Source organism: Enhydra lutris, unplaced genomic scaffold, assembly GCF_002288905.1.
Source record: "Enhydra lutris kenyoni isolate GAN:26980312 unplaced genomic scaffold, ASM228890v2 scaffoldscaffold12, whole genome shotgun sequence".
Classification (NCBI taxonomy): Eukaryota; Metazoa; Chordata; class Mammalia; order Carnivora; family Mustelidae; genus Enhydra; species Enhydra lutris.
This window is the reverse complement of record NW_019154096.1, coordinates 5391558-5415630: the sequence shown is the minus strand read 5'-3', so window position 1 is coordinate 5415630 and position 24073 is coordinate 5391558. Positions and strand designations below refer to the sequence as shown.

Sequence of the window (24073 nt, the reverse complement as noted above, 5' to 3'; positions counted from 1 at the left end):
TTTTCTTCATTGTCACTTCAGCCAAGTTAGACCATAATGAGAACCAGTCTTTTTGACTTTAACTCAACCGCTTAAATAGAATTTAAAATCTAGATTCTTTATTAAAATACATTAAAAAGGGTTTTCAAAAAGCTTGGCATTGTGTACATATTTATCCATAATAGGAAGCAACATACATATGTAAATATAACCAAGGGCAAAACACGGTGTGCCTTTGTTCATTTATACTTGTGGATAAGGGATTTCTATTCCCTACAATAAGCTTTCCTGTATTAACACTGGAGAAAAATTAGTTCAATACATCAATATGAAGAAAAAACATAGCTAAAACAGAAGGCTAACATACTGTGTAGATTAGGTTAGAAAATCCGTTAGAGACCACCATACCATGTAATTTACATCTGTGACACTGACAAAATTGTAACTGAATGAATGTTGGTATAATTGGTTTGTGCTCATCTCCCCCATTAGACTGTGAAAGGGGGAGCTAAAGCACTTGTTTTGAAGAGTAACTGTTTACCCAGAGAGAGGAGCAGAGGATACAGGGGAGGAAGTAATGGTCATTGTTTACTACAGATCACCTCCTAGGGAGAGGTGCTTTCATTTCCTTCGTTTCCTTTACTTTCCTTTACTTTCCTTCATTTCCTTCATTTCCTTTACTTGCCCAGATGCCTCACAGCTCTGGGCAGCAAGAATCAGAGTCTCTATTAAGCTGCTGGGAAACTGGGAGAAAAGAGATTAACTGACTTTCTCCCTTAGCAGAGCCGAGTCCAGGACCAGACCCCAGCACCATACTTTTTCCATGTGACCACGGTTCATCCTCAGGAAAAGAAGAAATAATCCTTTGGCTTTGTTTTTTATAAAGCAGAAAATCAGCACGTTCTCCAGCTTCCAATCGATGGTTCAGAAGCTTGGCTGCTCATGAGAATCATCTGAGGAACATTTTAAAAGTATCTGGGTCCCCTAGCCAGAGATCCTGAATCAGAAGGTCTGGGATCCTCCCAGGCATTTCTATTTTTAAAAAAGCTCCACAGTTGAATATGATGCATATTCAGGCTGAAAGTTCTGTTCTTGTCCAAACCTAGCAAATGTTCTAGCCCTATCCTCCCCTAAATTATAAACATCTTTCTGGTCGAAAGGAAAACATAAGAAGTGCATGCACAGTAATACTTACTGAACATCTACTTAAGTTCCAGGCATCATAAAAAAGGATTTCATAGATATATATCTCCTTTAGTAGGCAGTAAACGTCAGATCAATGCTTACAGAGACCCAGTTACCATTTCTTTAAACTTATTAAAACAAAAAAATACATATCTTTTTCTAAAATACGCCTTATCTCACTCTTTAAAGTTTCAAATATCATTATTCATTTCAAGAGTTCCTTAACAAACCAACTGACAACCAGACAAAGCTTTCTTCTAAGCCCAAGACACTTAAGAATTCATGTTGTGCTACGTCCCACCTGTTAAAACACAGTGTCTCTGATGCCCTGCAAAGCCTTTTGCAAATATTTACGACCTCTATGGTTTATCTCATGTGTGCTCTTGGCCCCATCCCCACAATGTCTGAAACCCAGGCTCTGAAGTCTTCGATAGTGTCTAAGTGTGTTTATCGGCAGCCTCTGGCAGACAGATCCCTGATTTCCCACCATCACTTCCTAGACGTTGCTGCATCTGCCAAACACTGCCCATTTCCGATGGATACCACTTCTTCCCAGTGCTCTCGGGACAATGAACCGGAGTCCTTGAAGAGCTCAAGGCGCTCTGGGCTCTCTGCAGGTCATGAGATGCAAAAGTCACTGCACGTTTCATGGGAAGTGGACAGTTGGCTGGGAATCCTGCACTCCTGGACTCAGTGTTCTTTTTTACCACACGTGCGCTACAGCAGTCTTGCCCCACAGACTTCCAAGACTGTAGGGCAGAGCTCTCTGTTTTTCTTTCAAGTTCCCTCCTGCCTACGCCTCCATAGGATTCACCGGGCCTTTCAAGTGGGAAAGGCTGGTAGACAAACCAAGCGATGGGCACTGTGATCGTCTCCAGTTCACGCCCAACAATCACCAAAGCTGTGTTCTTGGACTAACTCTAACTCCATCCACCCCGTGACAGCTTTTCTCTCCAGAAGTTCTGACCCGTCTCACCCATGAACTCTCTGCCAGCTGTACCGGCCCCACAAGACATGCCCAGACATGTGTAGATTTGGGTAATGGGCCTGGTTCAGGCTGCAGCTAGCGACCACCATGATGTCTATGTCACTAAGAATGTGCCTCCGAGGACAAGCTAAGACAGCAAAGGGCCTACTGAGGTGGTGGAAGAGCCGAGGGGCCTCTGCGCAGCCTTCCCCTGCCTTCCTCTGTGTCTCACACGCTGAGCAGGGCCAAGCCACACAGCGAATATATATCTTACTGAACAGGTGCCTAAAAGCTTCCACCAAGAGAAGTTCTAAATCCCTGAGCGGAACTCTACCCCTGAATACCAGCCTACTGAAAACAAGCTGGAGAGAGTTGTAGGAAGCCAAGTCATAAGAGGCCAAGATGCCATGTAGACACTCGTTTATACTAATGTAGCGGGCAGCCCTGGAGTGTTCACTACTTTTTTCCATCTAGAGATCAGTGCGTCACACCCTCCTCCATCACTCTTGTTTCTCCCTCTTAGGGCACCTTATTTATTTCCTGCCCACATGCATTGTCTTCTGTAGGCTTTGCTGGGAAATGTGCTTGAAATCTTTTCTGTCCAAATCAACCTATTCTTGAATTAGCCTGTTCTGGTTCAGACCCTAACCAAGGGTACTCTTTTTCCCCGTCCTGACCTGCAGAGGTTTTGCCTTTCAGGGAACTAACTGGATGGTTCAGAAGTTGGGAGCAGTGAACAGAGGCAAGGCTCTAGAATAATCATGTTTAATATTCTGACCCCATTTTGTTCCCAGGTCTGCGTGTTCTGAAATGTTGGGACTTCATCCTGCAGATGTGGGGGAACCACTGGAAATTTTTGAGAAGCATGATGTGATGAAATTCAGTCTTCCCATAATGGTTTAATATGGATTATGAAGGGGGGCCCCCCCAAGGCAGGTGACCCTGAGGAAAGAGCAGAATGATAGAGGGGCAGAATAAAAAAAAATGAAGGAGGTTCTAAGTGAAGGAGGTGGATATCAGCAAAAGGAATGTAGCAATCAGGACTGGGCAATAATTTGGGAGAGAACAAAATGTACTCAATTTGAGATAAAACACATTTCAGGTAATGGTGTTTGAGATTGTTAATGGTATAGAACTGAGGCTCGGACAGGGAAGATACAAAGATAAATACAGACAAAAAGAGTTAAAACTGTAGCACAGGATCGTATCACCAAAGGAGAGAACAGAGAGAACCGAACACCAAGAACTAAATAAACGCCAGGAACACCCACAGTTACCAGAATGGAAACTGAAAAAAAGGAGATTCAGATTTTGGCCAGTAAGTGGACGAGAGAGGGTGACTTCTCTTGGAACTCTTGTTAATTGGTATTACCCAAGAAACTCCTAAGTAAGGGATGCTTCACTTTTGCCCCAGGTGTAAATGCTCAGACCAGCCGGGAAAGGCTCGGGTTCCTGGTCGCTCCAACACCAGAACATCACCCTGATGCGGTCTTCGAAGTCTCTTGTTCTAATGAAGACTTTTTTATACTTCCTTAACTACATTTCCCCATAAACAAGGCCAATGCACTCTTGCCTTGGGCTGCAATGAGGTTGCAGCAGTGATTTCAAAGGATTGATTGATATGTTAAAAATGCGCATGGGAGGACTGGCAGTGCCTAAAAAAAAATAGGAGTTCAATAAACATATGTGGAGGGAACCAACGAGTGCCTGAACAGGGACAACTTTCCTCTGCACCAACTTGATGGAGAAGTTGGAGAACCAAATAAAATGCTAAATGGCAATGGTGTTGTAGAACTTGGCCAAGAGAGACAACAATACAGATTTGACAGAGATGATTTTTCCTCCCGAGCCAATAAAGACTTTGCAAGCCTGGTGTTGAGTATTCATGATGCAAAAAAACCAAAAAACCAAAAACAAAACAGAAAAACCAGAACAAAACAAACAAACAAACAAAACCTGTGGCCCTAAAAAACAGGGCTAAAATGAGCTGAGGACACTACAGTGTAATTTTCAAAACTGAGTTCCGTGCAAGAGTCTTTGTAGCATATAACTGATGACTAAAGTCAATCTCACTCCATCGGGCTCAGCACCAGGCCAGCCTTCGGAAGGGTAATGATTAGCCTCCATTTTAGGTCTACAAACTGAAAACATCTATAGGATTTGGAAGGAATCCTAAGGAGACTGATCAAAGAGATGAAGGGAATTAAAAAAAAAAATAGTAGGATAATTGGCCCCAAAGAGAAAGACAAAAAATGTGGTTTATTTAACCAAAGAGAGGAGGCTGATAAACCAAGAGTCGTCTTTAAGCATTCTGTCAATGTGGTAAGCAGCTGTCGGCTTCCCTGTAGGTAACACAAGAGAAGACAGGCTTCCTGACAGGGGACACCAGAGTGGTTTTTCACCCAATTACTGCCTGCCTGCAGGGGCTGGATGGTGCTGTCTCCTAGACTGTAACAGGAAGTTGGATTTCTTGCTCTGGACCCTCCTTAGCATGAGGGTACCACTATGGATGGAAACAGCTGTCCAGGGAAGAAGGAACAACTTTAGAGACACAGAAATCCTGTTCTATCTTTACAGCTCTGAAGTCCTCACATACACTCAGGCATCAAGAAATGTGAGAAGGAACTCTCACAAGAATGCTTTTTCTTAAGAAGATTAAAAGGGTGGATTCTGAACCTTAAATCATAAAGATCTTTTTAAACATTGTTGTTGATTAGCTATAGGTCTGTTCTGCCAATGTCCCACTGTGCTGTTCAGAAAACAACTGTATTCAGTTATCTATATTCCCAGCTAAGTGCAGAAGAACACTCAACGGTCTACCATCCCACAAACCTGAATGTTTACAGACTTTTGGAAAGTAAGTGACAACTTTTCTGAAAGGAATTGGTCACATGTAAGTTTCAGCCTCTAGAGCAAAATGACTAGATCGTAACATTTTTATTATTGTCCTCTCCATTCTTGTCTCCTTTGGAAGTCAGGGGTCACTTTATATCAGGTTCCAAGCTTGGGAACATTCGGCTACAGTTCATCCTTCCCTTTGAGTTTAGAAAATTACAAAGAACAAAACGAAAGATTCTTTTGTTACATTCTACAATCTCAGATTCATGAGTCATTGCAGCTTTTTGGTCACAGACTCCATTTAAAAAAGAAGCCAAGAAAAGTCCTTGTTCGGTATTGTAGGGAAATGCAGAATCTAGCTGGGGCTCGGGACCACAGTGCTTTCAGAATGTCACTGTTCAGATCACAAATTCACCCTGTCGTCTCCTCCTGCTGAGCCAGGACACTGTGTACGGGAATGAGTGAGTGGCGGGCTCACACCTCAGTCTACATCTGCTTGCTAGATGGATTTCATCTGGGCTTATGGTCACTTGGCTTAGTTTGGAACAATATTGGATCCTGGTTGAACAACAGTCTCCTGGGATGTGCCCTTTACCCTGCCAATCTTGAAACAATTTCTACTTGATTTTGGCCCTTATTTCTGTTTTAGCTTCTTGAACTCTATCTCCTGGTAATTTTTAACCATACATCATTTCTTCAAACTGATTAAATACAAACAATTCTTCAGGTCTCTTGGCTTCTGTCCTCTGTCCTTGGCTGTAGGCAATGTTCCTGATGGCTTTCTGGGCCATGTTCTTCTTTCTCTCCTGTTCTAACCTTAATTGGCCAGCTTCACGTAGATGTTGTGGCCTTACAAAGTTTTCATTTATTTCAGGATGAATTCAGCAACGGAAAAGTTGCTGACCTCAACAGGTAGCGTAATACAGTAAGTATAGAAGAGAACTTGGCGAGTACTTAGTATTTGTTGAATCGGTGTGTGAATAAATGACCTGTGTCATAGTCAAGCTACTGACAATTTTCTGTTTTGTAAACTAGACCTGCTACTCAAAATAACTGTACTATGCAATTTATAGTCCCAGGCAATTGTAGAAGAACATTCTATTATCTATTAGCTATTCAGATTTATTTTTTTAAGTTCTTAGTTAATTTATCAACCCTCTTCTGAAAAATCTGCACTATGACCACAGATAAAGTCACTGCAGAATCCTTACTCCTTCTGTTGTGCAACCTATAGGTCACTTGTGCCAGCACCAACGTTGGCTTCTGCAGTCCCCCTGACTTTCTTCATTCTGTTCTTGCATTCCTTTGTCTGTTTCCTTGAGACCTTTTTTCTTCTCATACAGCCCATATCTTGCAAGTCTATGTTTGGGTTAATTTTTTTTTTTTTTTTTTTTTTTTTTTTGCATAATCCAAGGACTCCTAAATCATGCCAAAGCCAGTTGTCTTCCAACCACCAAAATGGGCTCTGAATCCAAGGACAAAGATGACATCTGGTGTGGTTTTGTACATTTTGGCTAGTTTTCCCCCAAATTTTGTCTTAAGTACTGTTGCCTTTCTGCAGTGGAGAATATCAACGTCCATTTGTTGGTCATTGGAGCAGTTCAGGTCACTGAAGTGGTTGGTTGGACATGAACTTCCTAGTCTGGATAGCTACTGTGTCATTCATGATGGCGGCAGGCGAGCTTCAAGCAGCCAGGGAGGAAAAGGCTAGCTATTTAAATTTAAATTCATTAAAATTAAACAAAATTTCAATTCCTCAATCACACTACACATATTTGAAGTTCTCAACAGCCATATGTGGTAGCATCTACTAGATCCAACAGTCAGGATACAGACCATTCCCATCACCACAGAAAGTTCTGTATAGTCCTGGAGTAGACCATTTCCAAATTTATCAGTATAACATTGGCTCTCTGGATAATTTTGTCCAAATACTGACTCTATTTAGCCTTTCAATGCACCTCAAGTACTAAAAACCCTTGCCCTAGTCTGAAAGCAAAAAACACTATAGTTTATTTTCCCAACCCGATGACCCAATGGTAAGAAATATCGGCAAGGAGATGGGCGCCTGGGTGGCTCAGTGGGTTAAAGCTTCTGCCTTCGGCTCGGGTCATGATCCCGGGGTCATGGGATCGGGCCCCGCATCGGGCTTTCTGCTCAGAGGTGACCCTGCTTCCCCCCATCTCTCTCTCTCTCTCTGCCTGCCTCTCTGCCTTCTTGTGATCTCTGTCTGTCAAATGGATGAATAAAATATTTTTAAAAAAATATCGGCAAGGAGAAACTTGACTTTTCTGTCATCTGAGTAACAAAAGAGGATGCTGCATTTTTGTTGTTGTTGTTGTATGTGTGTGTGTGTGTGTATGAAAGATATATTTGAAGCAAAGACTTCATATCATCATTAATTCATTCTACGTAAAATCCTCAATCCTCATATGAAATACGCTCTACAGAGCAAGAAACCTGTAAACCTTCTCCTTTCACAGGATGATCAATGTTCTTCACATGTACAAATGCCCTGGGGTCGTCCTGGTAACTGCACGTAGAGCGCCCAAGTTCTGGAAACAGTTCAGGTGGTGGAATCCACAGTAGAGCACAACAGCCTTTGGCGCCATGGGAAGAGGAGCCTCTCTAAATAGGTTTCTAGCAAGCTTCGTTTTTATTTTTAATTTATTTAGTTATTTTTGTTAACAAGAATTATGTTTACAAATAACACTCCTTGAGTTTGCAATCATAGCTTAGATGTGCAATTCTACACATACACACACATATGCCCATATCTGTATATATGCACAACTGTATATATGTACGTACACACACGTGCACACATGCACACACAAACACTGACTGGTATTCAAATAGATCTTGTGGTGAAAGAAGTAATCCGTCGTCTTCTAGATCACTGTATCTTACCAAATTAGCTATTCAGGCTTGTAATTAAGATCTTGCAAGGGCATATTCACCCACAAAGAAGAAGCACTCAGGTCAAGTGGTTGGTAAACGATATTATTTTCTATTGCTTAGACAGAGGGCTGCTGCAGGGTACAAGCAGGACCGTAAAGATGCGATTGGGTCCATTCATCTGCAGCATTAACTTTGTGGGATGACAGGAGGTCCAAGTGAATGAATGTGCACACCAAAGCTGGACCTTCACCCTTAATTAAATCTACTTCATCTTCACAATCTTGCAAAGGACTCTAGCACCTCAGCTACTGCCAAAGAAAATCAGAAACAGATTCTGCGCAATTAGCCTCTTGATCAGCTTAAAAAGATCCAAACAGTAAGAGCAATGCAGCAACTACAGTCTTGAGCAAAATGCATCAAACCCTTCGCTACCAAATTTAGAACTCATGCTAGAATGAGTCGATGCAGAAGTTTAGTAACCCAGAAACCTTGCCCCAAATGATAAAGAAATGAGGACTTTCCAATGAAACACTACAAACAGAGCGTCCGTGTTTGTTTCTACTTCTTTACGATTTCCTACTAAAATGACATTACCCACATAAAAACAGAACAAACACAAAAGAACGAAGAACATTTGAGAAAACAGTAGGGGAGGCACGGCACCAAAAGTTCGAAAGTCGTTCAGTAGATGGATGCAGGGAAGTTGCCCAGGCTCATTAGAGAGAGCCTGAATTCTAAGTCTGAGAAGCAGGTAAGACATGGGAAGCCAGCAGAGATGCAGAATTCCAGGAAGATTCAGGAACTGTGTCTTGGAAGGAACAGGGAGGGATGGAGAAGAAAACAAGAGTATGGTTGAGTCCTTGGGTTCCGGGGATTCCCCCCATTTCCTCCCCTGCCCCTCACAACCAGAAGACTGTGAGGTCACTCTCGGGATGCTGAGTCAGACAGGCTTGGTTATCTGGGTACTGGTTGCTCTCCTCAGTGCAACAGAGGATTAATGGAAAGGCTACACATTGACTGGTGAGACCTTCTCCCATCCCTGGCTTTCTTCCTTTACATGGCTCCTGGAACTCTGGCACCAGACCTTTAGACCCTCCACACCCTCACAACCCCATCCAGCCTCGCCCCCAGGCAGAACACTGACCGTCTGAGGAACAAGGCCTAAACACACCAACATTCAGGAGCTGGGCCCTCACAGTTTCTCAGGCAACAGACATTGCCTGAGAGGGTGAGTAAAGAATGAAATCCAGTCTTTACCCCCCATACAAGGGAGGGGGCTACCTTTTTCTAATCAGCATGAAGGCATCCACAGGTCAACAACTCATGCACTCCAGGGGATCCTTTTTTCTGATGCCTACAAAGGGGCTACACGGGTCAGCTGCAGTCCTGTTTAGTGGTCAGAACTTTGCCTCCTTCAGTGAAGTGTGCCAGCCCACAGGTCCCCTCTTCCCACTACACACACACACACGAAACTTTCAACTGGCGTTACAGCAGTGTGCCTTTAAAATAGAAACAGACGACCAAGGGTCACCGGTCTTGAAGAACACCAAGAGCCAAAAGCAAACAAACAAAAGCAGGAACCAAGAGGAAAGGTAAAGGAAACTTGAAAAAAAAGTTTGTTATCCTCAGATGGTTAAGAGAAGCTATTGTATCTTATTTTATAAGAAAGGACACAACAATAAAAATAAAATAGTCAAAAACAGGCAGCAGCAGGAAGGAAGGATAAACTGAAGAAGACTTAAAGAGTAGAAAAAAGGGGGCGCCTGGGTGGCACAGTGGGTTAAGCCTCTGCCTTTGGCTCAGGTCATGATCTCAGGGTCCTGGAATCAAGCCCCGCATCGGGCTCTCTGCTCTGCTCAGCGGGGATCCTGCTTCCCCCACCTCCTCTGCCTGCCTCTCTGCCTACCTGTGATCTCTCTGTGTCAAATAAATAAATAAAATCTTAAAAAAAAAAAAAGAGTAGAAAAAAACCCCAAAGATGGAAAGCAGTAGAGAAGAGTGGGAAAAAGATGCTTCGAGAGAGGCATGGTTGAAGGGTGGATCTCCCACATACCTGTTCTCAGGAAACCGCAGAGAGACACCTTCTACCCCAACGAGGGAGCGAAGCAAGCCAGCAGGAAGTAGGGCACAACAAAGGGCAGAGGTGGTGGAAATATCCCAAATGACGGCGAATGGCAGCTCTGAGGCAGGATCACAGAGCACCTCACTCAGAGAAGAGCTCCAGAAGGGAGAGCACGAAGGGAGAAAGTCTCTCAGAAAAGGAAATAATAAATGAATTCATGAATGAAAATACATACATAAACTAATTAGTTGGTAAGAATATCTGCTGTGATGGGACGGGTTGAGAGCCTGTTTCCAGATGTGCCAATCAGGCTATGAATTAATGATATTAATGACTCATGTCCTCAAAACTCCTAGTATCCCGAGCGTCTGGAAGCCACAGAAGGAGGATTTACTCTTGTTTGAGTGGGCTTGGGAGGATTATAGAAGATTTCTTCCTGACTCTTCCGACTTCCACTAGGATAATTTTCTCTAGAAACTTCCAGCCTCTCTTGCGTGCCTCAGTCTTCCACAGTCGTGAATTGAGGCCAGAGGGGCCGTGGGGAGGAGCTGGGTATAGAGAGCTCAGCTGCTTCCTCCCTCCTGCAGGAAAACTCCAGTCCCGTCTTGCCTCTCACTGGCGTAAATCTCACAGGGGCAGGCCCTCCCCTCCAATGGTCCATGATTCTCCAGGGCCACCTGCTTGGCTGGATAGGTCTGTTCAGTATTAAAAGCCCACTTTTGCCACACACCCCACCACATTCTCCAAGATGTCTTGTAAGTAGCAAATGGTGATAGTCTGATTTGCATTTGTCTGACTTCTTTGCCTTTGTCAATTTGGTTCCAAATTCGAGTGAAGGAAAGGTCTGTTAGGTACTGCTCCCCCAAACAGCAACACTGTTACAGTTTTGTACATGCACAATGGTGGGTAGCAGTGTATTCTACAGAATGAGCCATATGTAAAAAGAACAATTTAAAATTCAGGATTCAATGACTAATTTCCTAGAGTATAGAAGAGAGAAGAGTCTCCTTCCTAGGACTGTTTCTTTGCTTTAAGAGAAAATATGTTAATTGTGAAATATTCCAAACATACAAAGAGAATAGAAAATATTACAAAAACACTTGTGAATCATCACCCAGCCATAACAAAGTGTAACATTTTTGCCATGTTTGCTTCATACCATATATTATTTTTTTAAAGATTTATTTATTTATTTGACACAGAAAGAGAGAGGAAGGGAGAACATGGGGAGGGGTGGCAGGGTCAGGGAGAATGACACGGGAATCAATCCCAGGACCCTGAGATCATGACCTGAGGTGAAATGAAGAGTTGGATGCTTAACCAACTGAGCTACGCAGGCACCCCACAGACCATATATTAAAAACAAATACATAACAGATACAGCTGAAGCCCTCTGAGATCATATACTACTTCTCTCTCTCTCTCTCCAAAGATAACTACTATCTTGAAACTGGCATCGTTCTGGAATTCTGATGAATGTGTTTTCCCAATACTTTTAACATACACTTATGTATAGGCCATATTTTTATGGTCTATACGTATGTATAGACCACTATTTTACAGATTTTCCCATTTAACAAGTGGCATCATGCTGAATATACAATTCTGCAGCTCATGTTTCCCAGGCAACATTACCGATTAAACAGTGATGCCGGTGGAGAGTATTAGGCCCAAGAACACTTGACCTGAATCAAATCCTGTCTCCAACCTTGAACATGTGTGACTTCCGGCATGAGACCTACTCTCTCTACACTTCAGTATCCTCATTTACAGAATGGGGGTAAGAAATGTCCCCCCCTTCGTGGGCTGTCGGTTAAGAGTCCACGAGCTGCTCTGGATAGAGAACTCAGAGCCACACCTGGCACACACCAGAGCACCTGCACTGAGTCTTCCTTCTCGGTGGGACTGACATGTTGACATGAGGTTGACTACCAACACTCTGAGCTTACATCTGTTATCTTCTTCTGTATTTTCTCTTCCCTTTGTTCATTTTCTTTCTTTTCTTAACTTTTATTGAACGGACATTTCCTCAATTCCATGTTCTTCCCTCTTCCAGTTTAAATATTATTTATTTATTTACTTGAGAGAGAGACAGTGAGAGAGAGCATGAGCGAGAAGTCAGAGGGAGAAGAAGACTCCCCGTGGAGCTGGGAGCCCGATGCGGGACTCGATCCTGGGACTCCAGGATCATGACCTGAGCTGAAGGCAGTCGCTTAACCAACTGAGCCACCCAGGCGCCCCCCTCTGCCAGTTTAGAAGCTATAATTTTATCTAGTTATTTTTTTCTGGAATCACAAATTTTATCACCCATTGAACATATGCACATACAATCTCCTTGGTGCTGTCTAGCATCTTGGTTTAATGTTTTAAAAAATACGAAAAAATAGCTATTCGTTTGCAGGTGACAGTTCGCTACATGTACAAATCCACTGATGAAACTCTGTGCTCACTATTGCTTCCTGTGTGTCTTATTTTTTTCCTTTGGTCTTGTTTTTCTTCCTGGTTAAGTACATCCTGTAATAATTCTCATAGTGATGGTATGTAAATAATAATTATCCTTTAGCCTTTGGATAACTGAAAATGTGTTCTTTTTCTCACAAACTATGGCATTCGTTCTGGATGAGTATAATGCCGTGTGGAGTGAAAGCTTTCTTATAAGAGTGTGCTGATGACAAAATAAATGAATGGGTGAGTCCATGGGAAACAGGGGAGCACCAAGGCAGGGTCATCCAAGAAACATAATACGATAACATATGGTCTCCAGAAATGCATGTTGCTTCACTCTCTAATAAACTGTTTCAAATGAGAATTTGCTGGGGAAAAAAGTTTCATGGTAAGACCAAAGAAGTCTGAATGAAGTATTATTTAATAGGAGTTGAACTGAGCAACTGTTTCTTGATAAATGGTCCTGAAGTCATGGGTCCTAATACCTGACCTAGCTAAAGGTTAGGAAATAGCACGTTACGACTGGAGAGGAACAGAGAACAGCATCTGATTTCAGCTGTCACGATTACATGGAGGCATCGAGAAATACATCACAAGGCAGCCTTCTTTATTAAGGAGCCTGCAAGTTAATAGGCATTGCTAGGGCAACAAAGAGAAACTCCAAGGCAGAAGGATAAATTCGGGTACTGAAAAGAAAGGGAAGTATAAAAAAATGGTATAAAAACTCATTTCACAGACCTGTAGCCCTGGGGATAAAAATACATTATATGTTTATTAAAAAATAAATAAATAAATAAAATTTTTTTAAAACCTCATTTTTGCATACGTTATCTATTTTAATTTGACCCCAGAGTATATTTATCAGAACATTTGGAAAAAACCCACATTAGGCCAGGTACACTACACTGCTACTTAGGAATAAAAGCTTTGTAAGAGAGAGCAAGGTTGTTCAAGTTATGGAGGCAATTCTTTTTTTTTTTTTTTCCTAGTTAGATGTTAGCAACGTTGGTGGTCACCACCTCAACCCACTTCATAGATCACAATGCCTCTCAATCACAGCCACATATTTCCTACCACTCTTGGATTTTTGCCACCTTTATTCAACATTGATTTTGATATATCAGTACATGCTAAGTCTGGGCATTGTCTTCTGCCAGAAATTCCCTTTAAAATGCCCATTCCAATGACCTGGCAATAGTTTTAATGGTTTTCCAATGGTATGTGAAGTATTCTTGTGACTAAATATCAAGGAGAATGACATGACTACTTTTTGCTCTTGTGTAGAATTTATTTGTTCTCCTACTGAACGGCTTTAAGTTGAGTAAGAAAAGGGTGACTGGGGAAAATGTTAGCTCAGCTCTTAGTGGTAGAAACAAAATTATTATCTTGTCCTCAGAGAGGTACCGCATAACCCCTAAAATAAGATGAGGCAAATCTAAGGTAGATAGAACAGTCAGCTTCTCCCAAACAATCTCTACTTACTTAGGAGTAAAGTAATCTGCTTAAGGCATACTCCAGTGAGATTTTAAAAAGTTTTTAATTAATTAATTATTTTAAAATATTTTATTTATTTGAGAGAGCGAGAGAGAGAACACAAGCAGGGGGTAGGGGCAGAGGGAGAGGCAGACTCCCTGTGGACCCGGGAGCTCAACATGAGACTTGATCCCAGGACCCTGAGATCATGACCTGAGCCAAAGGTACACACTTAATCAACTGAGCCACCCAGGTGCTCCTTGAGTAAAATTTTTTTAAAGAATAGAGTTATATTTTATCATTTTTAAAAGATTTTATTTTTTAAATAAAAATATATTTTATTATTAAAAATTATTATATTAAAAATATTTTTAAGTCTTTTAAGAAAAGGATTTTACTTATTTATTTGGCAGAAAGAGAGAGAGAGAGCATAAGGAGGGGGGAGTGGGAGAGGGAGAAGCAGGCTCCCTGCTGAGCAGGGACATCCCTCCACCCTGATGCAGGGCTCAATTCCAGGACTTTGGGATCATGACCCAAAGGGTCTGAAGGCAGACCCTTAACCAACTGAGCCACCCAGGGGTCCCAAAAAGAATCGGGTTATTAAAATCATCTTCCAAAGTCCCTTCTAGGTTTAGGACAGAGAAGAGAATGTTGTCAATTAGAATCTTAACTGATTTTGTGACAACTTTTACACTTAAGTTAAATAACTTAATTTATATCTTTTCATTTTATGTATATATTTTAGCACAAATAACCATTACACATCATGTACCAATAAATATTTTACAAGATTTGGAATACACGTTTTACTTGCTATCATAGAGGATTTTAGTTATTCTATCTTTTATGAAACACTATTGTGTTGGCTATATCACTATTGGTTATATCTGAAGTTGAGTCTTTGATTTGGAATGGAACTCCTCATTAGTATAGTGCATTTATAGAAAAAAACCAATGGCCCATTTTCCATAAACTAGATGGCATTGTGTCCAATGATGAGATCCAGCAAAAGGCAAAGCTTGGTTCTACTGGGGAACCAATAGAAAACAGAATTCAGCAAATACTTATTAAATTTTTACTATGTACAAGACATTTCTATGGATTCTGACAAAGGTACAGAAAAGAACAAAGCACTATTCTTGCCTTGCAAGAAACTGAAAACCTGGTAGAACAGATATGTACTCAAACACTCAGATCATGGTAAACACCATAGAAGACCTAAGAGAAAAGTGTCAGGTCATCACAGAAAGTCTTGCAAATTGTTTAATGATTACAACATCAACAGTAACCTACTGCTAAGTGTAGGTATTGGAAACTCTGCACAGTTGCATACAGTTCCATGAAAGGAGAGACAGGGAAGAACCACTCAAATTCCATGCAAAGACACTCATAAATGAGGGTCTAGTACAGAGAACCCAAGTAATTAAAGGACTGACGTGGTGCTTGTAAAATCAAGTTAATTTAAAAGGTGCTCTAAACAAAACTAAGTTTCTGAAATTTTTAAAAAATCATTTATATTTGTGTTGCAAAAGTCAAAATCAATGTGATTGAGTCACTTTATTTTACAATTGCCAGAAAATCATGCCCAAAACTTGATCAATAATTGCTCTTTGTACTTTCCAAGAATTAGCACATAATTTCATTTATAACCTAAATTTTATTAATTATAAGGAAAATAAACTTATGTTTATAACATAATTTTCAGTTACATTTTTTAAGTTAAAGTCCCTAATCAACCCTCTTATTCTTGCCTAGTATAAAATGTTGGTCCCATTCCCCATTTGAAGTGGATTCCCTTTGATGGGACTTATCCCCTCGTGTCCATCATCTCTGGTTTAAAAGAAAGAAAAAGCTTTAGGAAAAGATTCAGAAATGGAAACGTGTAGACACATCAGGAGAAAAAAATAGATTAATTTGATTTGAAAGATCAGTTGAAATTAGATAAAAAGGGGACACAGACGGGTCAATTTTAGTTGGTGGACACCAGGGAGCCCTCAAAGTTTATTTGGACGGGAGACTGAAATGACCCGAGGTGCCCTTAAGAAGAGGACTTTGGTTTCAGTTACCAGGCTGGGTTTAAGTAGAAACGAGGAACAGGAAGAGCCCTTACAAAAGCACAGGCAAGAGGTCAATGAGGCATGGGGTCATGACAGAGAGAATGTCCAACCAAGGGGATGACCCACACAGAGCAGAAAGGGAGGAACAGGTTTGGGAAGGAGAGCAAATGCCAAAATTTGCTTGGCACGAGTTGCACTCCACAGGCAGCTCCAGCCCTGGGTCTACACCTAACACAACATAATAAAAATAAATAAATAAATAAAAATAAAGAAATCACAAAGGAGAACTCAGGGCTAAAAATAAAAGGATTTGGGGTCTTCTGCACAGGAAGTCCTGGGGTAGATGAAATCACTGACGGAGAGAGTTCAAGGCAAAGCCTTGAGTATTGGCTGTATTTTAGGAGGAAGGGGTTAGAGTCACTTACGAAGGAGAGAGAGCATGATTGCAGTTAGAGAGAAAGCAAGGTGAGTTGAGGTGCCAAGTAGCCAGGGGAAGAGCGCCTCAGAAGGAGGCTCTGAAGGAAGGAGGTGAAGACTGAGAACAGGTTCATATGGGATGATGAGGTCACTGGAAGTGGACTTGAAGAGAAAGTTTTTATTAGAGAATTAACCAGAGGTTTGATTTTGTTGGATGGACCTGTTCACATACTTGTCCCCTCTGCCTGGAGACCTGCAGCGTCATGTCACAGAGAAGCAGCCCTGCACTGGGTGTGGCGAAGATGGGATCCAGCCCTGGCTTCCCAGAGCAGCCCTCGACCCGGTGCCCGTCACACACCCCTCTGGACGTGGACATTGTCACTTGTGTAACGAGAGATGGCACACACTGGGGAGAGGGGCTCACGCCCAGCTGGCATTGCATACTGACTACCATTACTAAAAAAATAAAAAGTAACATTCCTTCGCCAAGGAACATTTTAGAGGTTATTAAAAGCATTGGTTTTAGGGCGCCTGGGTGCCTCAGTGGGTTAAAGCCTCTGCCTTCAGCTCAGGTCATGATCCCAGGCTCCTAGGATCGAGCCCCACATCGGGCTCTCTGCTCAGCAGGGAGCCTGCTTCCCCCTGCCCTGCCTGTCTCTCTGCCTACTTGTGATCTTTCTGTCAAATAAATAAATAAAATCTTAAAAAAAAAAAAAAAGCATTGGTTTTAGAAGCAGATGCACTTGAGATTGGTGCTGGCTTCGGGGGCTCATAGATCTAGGGTACTAAAAAGGGTTTTAGGCTCTAAACTGTGGTTTCCCCTTGGGTCAGCTGAGGTCAATACCAGTAGCTCCCCCACAGGCTGTAGTAAGAATTACAAGAGACATGGAAAGATTCTAACTAGCATAGTTCCTGGTACCTAAAAAGGTTCGTAAATATTTGTTGGCTAAATGAATAAACACCGGCTGGTATTCTTGGAAAAAGAAAAGCTAAAACAGGATAGAGTCATTCAAGGAAGAGCCATCTGAAGGAGATAAGACCTTGAAATAATACAAAGTATGAGCGGGAGGATAGAGTTTACAGAGACACTAATGAAGAGTCTCATATCATCTGGGCTCTAATATCAGCTCTTTCCCTTAATGGTAGTGTGAATTGAGCAAGTCGTCTCATTCTAAATCTTGGGGACAGGAAAAAATTGAAGCAAAAATGTCAGACTTTCTACATAAATTAAATCTGAGGGTTGAGTCCATGAAGGTTAACTACATTGTTCTCAGTCCTTGTTTTGTAGATTTGTATCATAATAATCATAATTTTAAAGTTACTGATCAATTGGGACAATAATATTTGCATAACATGAGAATAATGTGAGGGTCAAATAAAATAAAGTAACAAATATAACTTTTTTCACACGGTTAGTGCTCAATACACAGTTGCTGCTGTTACTTATCACTAGAAGTATGATGACTAAGAAGTACAAGCAAAGAGGGAGGAGTAAGCATGAGTACAATGAGCACGAGTAGGTCTACCAGGCAAGAGGTGGACGGTGCACAGGGTGGAAATGAAATGAGCTTGATTGAAACCAAGAGGGAAGCCTGGCTAACTAAAACGCTAAGTTTCTATGATTTGAAAAAAAAAAAATTATATCAACTCAACAGAGTCACTCTGGTTGATTTATGTGGATCAGACATTCTCAGTGATGTAAGTTTTTCATCAATAAAATTGAAAACATAAAATACGTTGAGGATCTCCTATGTATATAGATACAAGAGAGATGTATACAAATCGCTCACCAAGGGAAATCCAGAAAAATGTTCACAGGAGCGAGCACTATCTGTAGAAGCATCAACAAGAAAACTGCCCAGATATCCATCAATGGAAATAAAATGTGCTAGGTCCCTACAATGTAATACTGCACAGCAGTAAGAAGAAACAATTTTGGGTGCCTGGATGGCTCAGTAGATTAGGCATCTGCTTTCGGTTCAGGTCATGATCCTGGGGTCCTGGGATCAAGCCCCACATCAGGCTCCCTGCTCCTTAGGGAGCCTGGTTCTCCCTCTTTCTCCCTCTTATGAATAAATAAATAAAATCTTAAAAAAAGAAAAGAAACAATTTTAACTACATGTATCAATAAGATAACTCTTACAAAAAATGGCAAGAGAAAGAAGCTAAACACTTAAGCACATGTACTGTTTGATTTCATGTAAATGAAGCAGAGAAACAGACAAGAAAAAGTCTATGCTGCTAGAAGTTAGGCGGATAGCTAGTGGGGAATGGGAGAGCCAGTGATGGGACAGGAGTGTGAGCCAGGGCTTCTCAGGGCACTGGTGTGTCTTGTTTCTTGGGAGGGACGCTGGTTATATGGGTGTATGTTCAGCTGGCCAGAATTGATCAAGATGTGTACTTAATACACATGGATTTTTCTATATATATATTTCAGGAAAAATAAAAATAAAAGGCAGGGGAAAAGATGGTGTGAATGATGACAGTTTTATAAGTGAACTCCTTCCAAATCTAGGGGACCCTGGAGGAGAAAAGAATGAAATACTCATTGAGTCACTTGAGAATTTCAGCAGTGGAAAAATGTAATTTATGTTCAGAGATGGTTAACATAGCACAATTGTGTGGAAATAAAGAATTTATATATGAATTCAAAACAAGCCTCAGATGCAGAGATCCAGATGGGGATTTTTATTTACTTATACGTGATTCCAAAAAAATCTATCTTTGGAGATTAACCTGGAGATTAACTCCCACAAATAATGGAAGTGTCTGGCGTTCACACAGGGGAAGGTTCACTGGGGGCCCAGAAGTTGGCTCATTCTGAAATGGACGTACTACGAAAGAACTTTATTTAAAAGAGTTGAATAAAAACAGCTGCACTTTGTCATCGGAATAAAAATCCACAAGTATTCTAAGACTTCAAAAAATATGACAAACAATGTGACCTCATTAACCCTCAGAAAAGGCATTTCTGCCATGCTTGTGTTTGATCACCATTTATCTCTCCTCAAAATCTCTTGCAATGCCTGCCTTCAGAGATGCGTCCGGAAAAGTGTAAAGGGGGCAGAACTTGAAAGAAATAATAAAACACTTCGTTCCCCATGTGAAATTTGATTTTTTTTTTCTTTTCTGAGGTTTTGCACATTCTCAGTTGCACTGAATTCAATTGCACAGTTAAGAGGGCTTAACTATGGGTTGAGGACTTTAAAATAGAAGCAAAACGAGAGGAAAACTTGAGAGATTTAGGGGTTAGTTTTAGACATTATCCTGTCATGTCCTTTGTTCCAGTTCTCCCCAAGAAGGAACCTACTTAAGAAAACACCCGTGGCTGCTGACTTAGGTTACTGAGGGAAATTATAACTCCTTCCTGGACAGTGGTTAAGAAAAAAGTCAACTGGCCCTTTTTTTAATTATTTGGAATTACTTCTCCCCAAAAGGCAGTGGCCAAATAGGGTGTCTTCCAGATTTATGACTTCATTTTGTTCCCTGTTTCCATAAACAATATTGAGAGTCTCTCTTTAATGGAGTGACACATTCTGTACCCGCCAGAGAACATAAGCTCTAAACCAGAGTGAACGTAAACTACAGTTTCAGGGGGTTTAGAAATTGTTTCTAAAAAGACTAAGTGAGGTGGACAGTGGATAAATTAACCAGCTAATTCAGGCAAAAGTATCTCCAATTTTTTGAGGGACTAAAAAAAGACCTTCAGATCAGCTAGTTGTATTATCTGCATAACTGTACGAGTCGAGTCTACGCTGTCCTTTGTGTTCATAAAGCTCAGATGTTTTCTGGTTGCGTAATAATACAACCTGGGAGTGAAAAGATTTTACTAGTTCACGGAATGCTCCCCCAGAGTACTCGCATGTAACAGTACATATGGGGAATACGAAGAACTTTGGGGTGGGTAGGACGCTATCACTTAGGAACAGAAGAGAATTCAGAAAATCATAGTGTATATTCTAATGGGAGAGGACTTTGGAGACCATGAGTCCAAATTCACCACACTTCAAAGGAGAGAAGAGAACCCGGGGATCTGGAATGAGAACACGTCTATGGGCCACAGGGTTGCTGCAAAGACTCCTAGTTCAGTTCATATCCTCTGGAGCCCACAGTCCATGGAGTAAGTACGCTTCCTGTTTTCCCAGCATCTCATGCATCATCAGGAACTACAGAAGTTACTCAGCACAGATGCGTTGTTTAGGTTAATTTCTGTAAATATCTAACTTGCAATGCTTTCTTGAATCCGATTTCAGATTCCTCATTTCAGAGTCCGTGTAAAACGTTCAAAAGTTAAATCATTCAAAACAGAGATTTTACAAAAGTAAACCTGTATTTACTTTCGAATGCTCCATCAAGCTATTCTGCAATGCATCAAATGTGCATGATCTAATTTGTCAATACTCACATGCATTTATCCTACTGGTAGATTTTCAGCCACCGTTCATGAACAAAATACGGTGTTATCACTTTCATAACATAAGCCACAAACTCACAAAGATGAGTTAGACTGGACACCACCTCCACCAGAATGTTAATATATTTTCAACTATAAAATTTGTATTGTGGTAAAAAATACTTCAAGTAATCACCTAGTTTTCAAAATATAATATTTTTTTCCTATTTTGCGAAGTCTTGCTTTACTAATTTGTTTTCACTACTAGAAGATGTAGTTGTGGCACAAACATGCTAGGTTATGCTATCATGATTCCTGAAAATGTCAAGATCACATATTCCTCCAGAAGTCAAAGGCAAGCATTTCATAAGCTACTGTGGCCATGAGAGCAGCAACTGTATTTGGGTTCAAGAAAGTGAAAATTTCTAAAGCAAGGTATCCACTACCTCACTATGATACATGTAACTACAAACTATTATATATTTTTTTTAAGATTTTATTTGCCAGAGAGAGAGAGAGAGAGAGAGAGAGAGAAAGTACACAAAAGCAGGCAGAGAGGCAGGCAGAGGCAAAGAGAGAAACAGGCTCCCTGCTGAGCAAGGAGCCCGATGCGGGACTCGATCCCAGAACCCTGGGATCATGACCTGAGCCAAAGACAGTGGCTTAATCAACTGAGCCACCCAGGCATCCCAAACTATTATATTTTTTCAACAAATACCTAAGCACTAACATATCCAGACAACTGCACTGTTTCAAAGGTGATGCCTATTGTACCAGAGTTGTTACTATTATTCTAACCATTTTGAAAAAGTCCCCTTCTGGGACTGCTTTTAGAGAACACAGCTCATTCTTTTAACTATCTGCAAGGATGGCAAATCTTTTTCCTTTGAAAGTGGAAAATAGTCTGAGAAGAGTCAAAAATTGTTTCAGACCATGGCTAGAGAAGTAGGTGTGTATCTAAAAGAATGTGTGACTACAACAGCAATTTGAAAAATTTTTCCAGGGTGGATCCAAATTCCCAAATCCGTGTTTATGCAGTTTCAAAAAAAAAAAAAAAAACAAAAAAACTTTGTTCTAGTTTTATTTAAGAGAGTTGACAATAACTTTTCTTAAAAAAAACTTCCCCAAAATTTCAAGAAAATATTTTGAGAATTATAGAGTATGTACAAATTTCCAGAGCAAATCTCTCAAGGACACACATTGTCTTTTTTCTACGTATCTATTCAATATTTTGATTGTGATTCAAAATTGCTATGCTTGTTTCACATCAACTGTATTTTTTTTTCTTTTTATTTTTTGATCCCCTTCGCCCATATTTCTCACATCCCCACCCCCTCCCTGATTCTGGCAGCCACCAATCTGTCCTCTGTATCTATGAGCTTGTCTTTTTTTTTTCCTCTTAAGATTCCACATGTAAGAGAGATCATACAGTACTTGTCTTTCTCTGTCTGACTTAGCTCACTTAGTATAATATCTCAAGTTTCGGCCATGTTGTCACAAATGGCAAGATCTCATTCTTTTTAGTGGCTGAGTAATATTCCATTGTATACACACACCACATCTTCTATATCCATTCATCACTACATGGACACTTGGGCTCTTTTCATAGTTTGGCTACTGTAGATAACAATGCAATAAATATAGAGATGTAAATATTTTTTTGAATTAGTGTTTTCATTTTCTTTGGGAAAATACTCAGGAGTGGAATTGTTGGATCATATGGTAGTAGTTCTATTTTTGATTTTTTGAGGACCCTCCAGAACTATTCTCCATGGCACAAATTTACATTGCCACCAACAGTGCATAAAGGTTCCCTTTCCTTCGCTCTTGAACTTGTTATTTCCTGTCTTCTTGATAATAGTCATTCTGACAGGTGTAAGGTGATATCTCGTTGTGGTTTTGATTTGCATTTCCCTGGTGATTAATGATGTTAAGCGGCTTTTCATGTATGTGTTCTCTGGAAAATTATCTATTCGGATCTTCTGCCCATTTTTAAATTGAATTGTTTTATGTTGCTATTGAGTTGTATGCATTCTTTATATATGTTGGACATTAGTTCCTTATCAGATACATGAGTTGCAAATATCTTCTCCCATTTGGTATATATTTTTTTCATTTTCTGAATGGTTTCCTTTGCTGTGAAGAAGCTTTTTAATATGATGTAGTCCCACCTGCTGATGTCTGCTTTCGTTGCTTTTGCTTTAGGTGTCAGATTTAAAAAAAATCATCACCAAGACCTATGTCAAGAAGCTTATCACTTACGTTTTCTCCTAGGAGGTTTATGGCTTCAGGTCTCACATTCAAGTCTTTAATCTATTTTGAATTAATTTTTTTGTGCATGGGGTAAGACAGTGGTCTAGTTTCATTCTTTTCCAAGTGGCTGTCCAGTTTTCCCAACACCTTTTATTTCCAAAACTATCCTTTCCCCACTTATATTCTTGGCTCCTTTGTCATAAATTAATGGACCATATATATTTGAATTTACTTCTGGGCTCTCTATTCCATCCCATTGATCTGTATGTCTGTTTTTATGCCAATACCATATTGCTTTAATTACTGTAGCTTTGTAGTATAGTTCAGAATCAGGGAGGTCTCCTCACAATAAGCCTGCTGACTGTGAAAACTGCATGAGCATTTCTATTATAGAAATGTGAGCAGTTTCAGAATGCAATACATAAACTGAATTCTCTAACTAAAAGTTCTCTAAACTGTAATGAAAAGTGTAAACCCGGGAGTGGGAAAACAAGGCTACTCTGATAACAACTGAATGGAACAATGTGTCTGTGTACATATCTTAACTCTTTTTCACCATGATGTAATTCATTTGCTTCATGTTGATTTTTGGCAAATTCTTGCTTTTCTCAATGAAAACAGATACTTGGCCATGATCTGAAATTAAATGCTGAAACAAGATGAAACACATCCTTGAATTTCTACATAGCCTTTTCTATTAATATGTAGTGTGTTATGCAAATGACCCAATGTGTCTGACACATTCAACCCCTTTGGCCTTCCACAAGTAGCAACAAAATAAGAAGCACATGAACCTTCCAGAGTGTTCCAAGAATTAGTCTTGAGAACACACTGTACTACAGTGCACAGGAAATCCAGGCAGGAAAATTATGTTTGTCAAAGAAAAGAACTCTAACCTTCTTAAGCTTAAGAAGACAACTGACTCTAACAATAGCTCCTTCGTTAGCCTTGCAATTTATAGCTCTATATCCTGGTCAAATCTGGGTTGGGGTCACACTGACCCCTGAGGCAGGGAGAAATAGCCTTGTTCCACTCTGAGTCAATGCAGGGAACTAACAAGGACTTCCTGCTGATGATGTTTATTGGATGATTCTTTTTTAAAG

General features: G+C 40.6%; 1 protein-coding gene and 1 pseudogene across 1 annotated transcript in view; both read right to left on the bottom strand.

The window, feature by feature from the left end:
* LOC111144835 (renalase, FAD dependent amine oxidase) overlaps positions 1-24073 on the bottom strand; it is a 246285-nt gene that overhangs the window by 185221 nt on the left and 36991 nt on the right. The window lies entirely within an intron of this gene.
* Positions 6198-6635, bottom strand: LOC111144721 (annotated as a pseudogene).